General features: G+C 44.4%; 1 long non-coding RNA gene across 1 annotated transcript; it reads left to right on the top strand.

Annotated features, from left to right (window-relative positions):
- Window positions 1-3,826: 3,826 nt before the first annotated feature.
- LOC121143785 lies at window positions 3,827-5,333 on the top strand. The gene is made up of 2 exons (XR_005881109.1): window positions 3,827-3,978; window positions 4,232-5,333. It is a non-coding gene; the product is annotated as an uncharacterized LOC121143785 (long non-coding RNA).
- Window positions 5,334-7,121: the final 1,788 nt, after the last annotated feature.

The following is a 7,121-nucleotide window of genomic DNA, read 5'->3' as shown; positions in this document are numbered from 1 at the left end:
GCAGCTCCGAAGTCAAACCTTTGCTACAAAACTGTTAGATTGTATTCCTAAAGCTAGCCAAGGTCTTCCCCTGAGGCTGACTACCAAGGTCCAGCTACCAAAGCCTTAAAGCCCAGAAATGAAAAGCCCCCCTTTGGCTGACCTTATTAACAATTGAAACACCTCATTCTAGGCGTTCCCCTTTTACCTTTACAAACTGCTGTTTGTCTATGTTCCAAGTCTGCCTCCTCTCCATCCGGAGGCAGCCCTTTGTCCCCCCCAGGACAGATATCCCTTCCGCCCCTCCCCTGTTCCTTTCCCTAGCCTCTGTCTTCTATCTTCAACTCTTAGTCCCTGCTCTCTGTCCCTCGGGGGCAAATCAATTTCCTTTATGCTGAGAACTCGGTCTTGGGTGTCTTGTGCCAATGGGTCCTTTCAGATGGGGAATTCAGAGTTCAGTATTAATTAGCCCAGCCGCTGAGCAGAAGCTATGGCAAGTATTCACTGGATCGGTGTCCAGGATACCCAACCAGAAGACCATCCAATAAGTAGTTCGGATTTTCAGCTGGAGTCTCTATCTATGGCTCCAGAACAAGCCCACCCCCCCCCCTTTTTTTAGAGCAGGTTTCCTAAAGATAGCCCAAGGCAGAGGCTCTGACATGAGCTCAGGAAATGCAACCTCAAGGGAACTACATGGAGAAAGAAGACAAGGAAGAGGAGAGGGGAATACATACACAGGGCAGTCTTTCCCAGGCCTGGAGGCTGGGGATAATCACCAGTGATTCCCTTCGGAGAGCACCGACTCCACAGAGGTCATGTTCTCTTTCCATGCTGTCCCAGAATCTCTTTAGCAGCACAGAAGTTCGAGAGGAAGAGTGCAATACACAGTGTAAACAGGGGAGAATAAAAATTCTAATATAACACCAAATAGACTTTAAGACGCATTGTTAGGAAGAAAGCTGAGAGTCTCATAACGATGTGGAACAATACATTGTGATGTCACAGTCCTAGCCTGCACATAATGTCACGACATGGCTTCAATGCATTACCATGCAAGTGTGTCATATATAAATGCATGCATATAACGACATAGCTTCAATGCATTACCATGCAAAGCATGTCATGTATAAAAGCATGCATATAACGACATAGCTTCAATACATTACTATGCAAAGTATGCCATGTATAAAAGCATGCATATAATGACATGGCTTCAATACATTACTATGTAAAATATGTCATATATAAAAGCATGCATATATGTATCTAAAGCCACAGTCCCAGCAGACAGGACAAAAAGAGATGAGACAAATCCACAGTCAGCATGGACGCCTCTCACATCCCTCACTCAACACCCGATTTAAAAAAAAGACACAAAATCAGCCAGGATATTGAAAATCTGAAAAAATGTAATCAGTAAACCAAACTTAACTTAATATAAAATATTATCCCCAGTGATAGTAAACTTCAAATTGTTGCCAAGCACATACGAAATTTTTAGTAGAAGAGAGTCATACACTGAACCAAAAGAACCCCAACAATTTCCAATGCTCGTAATGACCTGTTGGACAATCTCTGCATATGACGGTTGCACATAATCAACTGTAACTCCAATTCAAAGGAGGCCTAGGCTCAGAAACTCTATTTCCAGAAAGAAAAAAGAAGAATAAATCAAAACTGAAAAAGGCACTACATTAAAATAAGAAAGCATGTAATCTTAGTAATTTAATTTGGGTAACTGAAAACTCAATTGAAATGAATTAGTTCTGGGACAAGCAAGTGCCCAGACCAACATAAGAATAGATAATTTAAATAATACTTAAGAAATAAATCTTGTAATTCAAACCTTCCCACCACACAAAACTCCAGAGGGCTCTACTAATTTCCATCAGGTTTGTATATAAAGAATGAATCCAGTACTGCCGATCCAATATAAAATCTTCCAGGGAACTGAAAAAGGAAGAGAATAGCCATCCAAATTCTATTCTCAGCAAGGAATCTTAAGGTGTCAACAAGCTGATTCTAAAGTTTATGTGGAGACGGGAAAGGCCCAGATTGGTCAGTACGGGACGAGGGCGCACAGAGGTGAAACACTGATGAAAGTTTCAGGCTTCATACAAAGTTGCAGCCACAGAGACAGCTGGTGTTAGAGACAGAATGCACACAGGGCTGAGTGGGAGGAACAGACATCCCAGAAACGGACCCACGGGAATGTGGATCACCGGTCTTTGGTGCAGGTCTACAGTATCAATACAGAGAAGGTTTTCAACATACAGTGTTGGAGCAACTGGACACGTGCACGGTAATAATCTAGTAATGAATACACAGACCTGGGGCCCTTTACACTAGATGAAATGGACCACAGAATCGAAATGCAAAACACAGAATTGTAACATTCCTGCGTGATACTATAGAAGAAAGCCTTGGTGACCTGGGCTTGGCGGCAATCCTGAAAATAATCTATGGAAGAAATAACAAGATAGACTTCATTATAATGAATTTATCTGAGGGCTGGGTAGATGGCTCAGTGGTTATGAGCACTTGCTCCTCTTGTAGAGGACCTAGGTTCGGTTCCCAGCACCCACATGGTGGCTCACAGCCATCTGTAACTCCAGTTCCCCAGGGAATCTGATGCCCTCTTCTGTCACTGCTCACACATGGTTCATATACATTCTTGCGGGCAAAACGCTCACACACATAACATTTAAAAAAATAAAAAGGTTACTTTTTGTCTGAATTCAGTGGACAACGTTCTGGAAAAGTGAGCCCCTCAGAGACAGTTAAAAACAAAATCAGTGGTTGCCGGTTACTGAGGGAGTGGAAGCGGGAAGGGCAAACAGGCAGACAAAGAGACGTCCAGGTAGTAAAATCACTTTCATGGAGCGGAAGCCACACACCATCCAGCAGGCCTTTGCAAACCCATGCAATATGTAACACCAAGAGTAAACTGTTGTAAACTATGGTCTTTGTGTGACCACGGCATGTCAGAATGCCTTTCCATTTGTGACTCACGGGGGCTTTGCTGAGGGTTGAAAGTGGGGGAGGCTGTAATAGAGACATCATCAAACCGTTTGAGACACAGGAATACAAAGTATCAATTAAGGCACTAATAACCACCAAACTCCAAACTGCAAAACTGATATAGCCTGTGAAGTTAATGATTAATTAAGGTAAGAGTGGAAATAGTGTAACAGGGAAAGGAGGAAAAAGAGAGGAAAGGAACTAAGGAAAGAAGCTATAGAGAGGGAGAGAAAAGAGCAAGAGATTAGAAAACACCAATATAAAAAAGAAAGAAGTCAAAAATAATTTCCTGATGAGAGAGCTACCAAACAAATCCAGGGGCTGAGGGCAGACTCCATCCATAAAGTGCTTGCAGCAAAATCACGAGAACCAAATTCAAATCCTCCGCACTCAGGTAAAAGCCAGAGGGACAGTGTACATCTGTAACCCAGCACCAGGGGAATGTGAGGTCAGGCAGGTCCCTGGAGCTCACTGCTGAGTCAATCTGGCCGAATCAGTGAGCTTGGTTCAGTGGGAGACCCTGCCTTAAAAAAAATCAAGGCAGAGACTGACTGAGGAAGTCAGCTTGCACTGACTTCTGGCCTCCATGTGCACACAGGTACATACACGTCCACACGCAAGTTCACACACACACGGGTTAGGTGAGTATAAGATGGAGCTAAAAATTCAAGATACAATAATCTTAAAAATGAGGTAAATTGAAATGCTACTAAAAGCAGAGTGGGAAGGCAAAGGGGAAGGAGGAGCATGGGAAGGGACAAAACGAAGAAGTCCAGCAAGGCGGCTCGGTGGGCAGTGCTCTTGCGCAAATGCCTGACGACCCAGGACAGCAGAAGAGAGCTGACTCCACAGAGTTGTCCTCTGACCTCCACGTCTGGGCCGCCGCAGGTGTGCTCGCCTGCCCACCATAATAAAATGGAAATCCTGAAGAAAAAGAGAAAGGAGAAGGAATGCGTTTCCTGGTAAAGAATACTTCATGTAAGCAAAATTCATATGAGTATACAAGGGAGGATTTAGAAACATAATTAAAAATGTGATAAAGTAAGAAATGCAATAAAAGTGCAGGGGAAGGGAGGGTGGGGGAGAGTGAGGGCTTAGAAAGGAAAAAAAGATGGTGTGTCATTTTTTTCTAGAAAGTTAGAGACAGCCAGCTATGTGCTGTTGGCGAGGGAAGAGCTGCCCTGGTGGAAATTGCCTTTCACGTTAGTGGCTTCCCTTCTTTGTGCACCAGGGGCCTCTGCTGGCCATGCTTAGCTTTGCAGTCTGTGGACTCCCGAGACTCCTCTCCACACCTCCCGGAGCAGCCGAAGCCCCAAGTGTATCCCAAGCGTTGGAAGCAAATGGCTTGCAGCCTGAACCAGTGGAGGATGGGGCTTCATCCTCAAGTCCTCCAAAGTATTAACTGCCCTGGTGGAAGGATGCACTGGGCATGGGTTAGTCTTTACACACTTCTTGGCCTGAGCCAAACCCCCTGCCAGGGGGTTTGTGAGCATCTATGCCTTCGCCACTCTTCACAGCTGCCTCTAAATGCTGCCTCTCATCTTGGAGCCATGGCAGGTTAAGTTCAGACTCCCTGATATGTGGTGGTTCCTTGTTCTCCTGCCCATAGGATATCTCAGTTTGAAACAGAGGATTCACTCCCAAGGCGGTGTCTGGCCACCACACCCTGAGTCACATGGAATGAAGAAATGGATCTCTCTCTAGTGGCAGGTCTCTACAGGAACCACCGTCTCACTGAAACCCGAGCTTGCATTTGGAGCCGGTATAGCTATGGACACATCCTTAGGCCAGGGCTGCTCCTCTGTTTCACCGCGTCTTCTGGCTCGTCTTCTGGACCAGGCTTTTGCTTCCCTTCCCAGACCAGAGAGAGAGGGAGCGAGGGGCAGGCTGCCGCTGAGTCCTGCCAGGCTTACTTTTCTGTGTGTTGTCTTTTTGCTACATCTTCCCAGTGACCTGTCGTTGTTCCTCTTGTGAATTCCAGAAGCTCCTTTCCCTCTCTTTGGAAGGATTGGTGCTTTGTACTGTTGACTTTTTTGTACCAGGTCACTTGAAGGCAGCATCTCCTTCATCATCTCACCCAGAAGTCCTGCTCATTTTTTGACTTTGGACACTTCCCCTGCCCCATCTAAAGCCTTTGGTTTTATTTTTAATATGATCAATGCAGGAGCATTAGGATAATCTTTTCAGATAATTGTGCACACTGTCCAGCTCTGTTCCCAAGTTTGACAAGTGGCCAGTTGTTAAGAGAAGCTTTTTCCTTGAGAGAAGCCTTCCCGCCAGCTTGGTTCTAGAGCCACATCAGTCCCAAATAAACACACAGGAGGCTATATTAATTATGAAGCTGTTGGCCTTGCTTGTTTCTTACTGGCTAGCTCTGACTTAAGTATTTACCCCATAATTGTTAATCTAAGTATGTCTGTTACCGGAGAATAGTTCCGGGCTTCCTACTCCATGGCGTCACATGTCGACTCTCCTGTGTTTCTCCTTCCCAGAGTCCTTCTGGTCTCCTAGTCCCTCCTATCTTGATTCCCTATAGGCCAGACAGTGCTTTATTGACATATGCACAGGACCTCCCCAACAGCCAGTTCTTCACACTTTGTAGAATGTTGAGTTCCTAGAACGTTAAGTTCTTAGATCCTGTAGAATCTAAAGACAGGTTACTAACTTCAAATTCTCTATGACATTAAACCCACTGGAGTATCTTGTATTTGGATGAACCTTCTTACCTACATATAATTTTGTGACATAATTTGGAAAAGTTATGCACATATTTAAAATACTAGTTGACCTTATTGTATACTATACAGTGTATGTCATCAAGAAGTCAGAACTGGAGAGATGGCTCAGGGGGGTTAAGAGCACTGGCTGCTCTTTCAGGGGACCTGAGTTCAATTCCCAGCAACCACATGGTGGCTCACAACCATCCATAATGAGATCTGGTTTCCTCTTCTGGCCTGCAGGCAGACATGTGGGCAGAACATTCTATACACAATAAGTAAATCTTAAAAAAAAGAAGTCATACTGTTGGGTGACACTATTCTTAGAGAAACAAACAAATATCTACTCACCACAAATAGGGAACCAATGACAGGCCAAAGCCTATCTTGGTGAACCAATAAGTTTTATTTGGGTTACTTACAGGAGTCTTGGTGAGGGATTACTTAGAGGAGCAGAAATGACTCCAAGGCTGCTGTATCACACCCCCCAATCCCTACCATGTCACGAAAGCTGGACACCTGAATCTCACTGTACAACTTACAGGTAGCTCAACAGGCTAGAGAGTGTCTCTTTCAGCAGTTTGGCTTGCCTGAGAGTGTCTCTAAGCAGGCCTTACTGCTTATACATGCTTGGGGAGTGAGGAGTCTACTACAGCTGGTTCATTTCAGGGACTTCCTGAAAACTTTGAGTTGTTTACTTGTTGAGTGGAAGTCTTGCAGGATATGTGTTTACACTGTGTGAAGATGTATTGTTTTGATTGGTTTGATAAAAAGCTAAATGGCCAATAGATAGGCAGGAGGACTAGGTGGGACTTCTGGGGAGAGAAAGGAATGCTGGGAATTAGAGGGACAGAGAGATGCCAGTGAGATGGGAAAAGCAGGCAATACAGCACGGGAGAGATGTAAAAGTCGTGTGGCACAACACTGAAAAGCAGAAACAGGTTAATCTGAGTTTTAAGAGCTAGTTGGAAGCAAGCCTAAGCTAAAGGTTAAGCTTTCATAATTAGTAATAAGTCCCTGAGTCGTCATTTGGGGGTTGGTGGTCTGAGAAAGGCCAGCTACGTGGAAGAGTTTCCCTGCAGGACAGCCCGAGAGTTGCTGGGGGTGACATGACCCTTTTTCAGGGGTCACCTCAGACCATCAGAAAACACAGTATTTATCTTATGACCCTTAATATAGCAAACATAGTTATGAAATAACAATGAAAACAATTTTATGGTTGGAAGTTACCGCAACATGAGGAACTGTATTAAAGGGTCGCAGCATTAGAAGCATCAAGAACCAGTGTTCTAGAAAATTCTGTGTCTTAATGAACTTCCCTTCAAGGTGGAAGGCTTCATCTAGGAGGAAATTGATAGACAGCACATATAAACTGTTACTTGTAATGTCCCAGCAATTTTACAC

This window comes from Mesocricetus auratus, unplaced genomic scaffold, assembly GCF_017639785.1.
Source record: "Mesocricetus auratus isolate SY011 unplaced genomic scaffold, BCM_Maur_2.0 Super-Scaffold_100013, whole genome shotgun sequence".
In the NCBI taxonomy this organism is placed as follows: Eukaryota; Metazoa; Chordata; class Mammalia; order Rodentia; family Cricetidae; genus Mesocricetus; species Mesocricetus auratus.
Note: the sequence above shows the minus strand (reverse complement) of the source record. Positions and strands in the feature narration are given on the sequence as shown.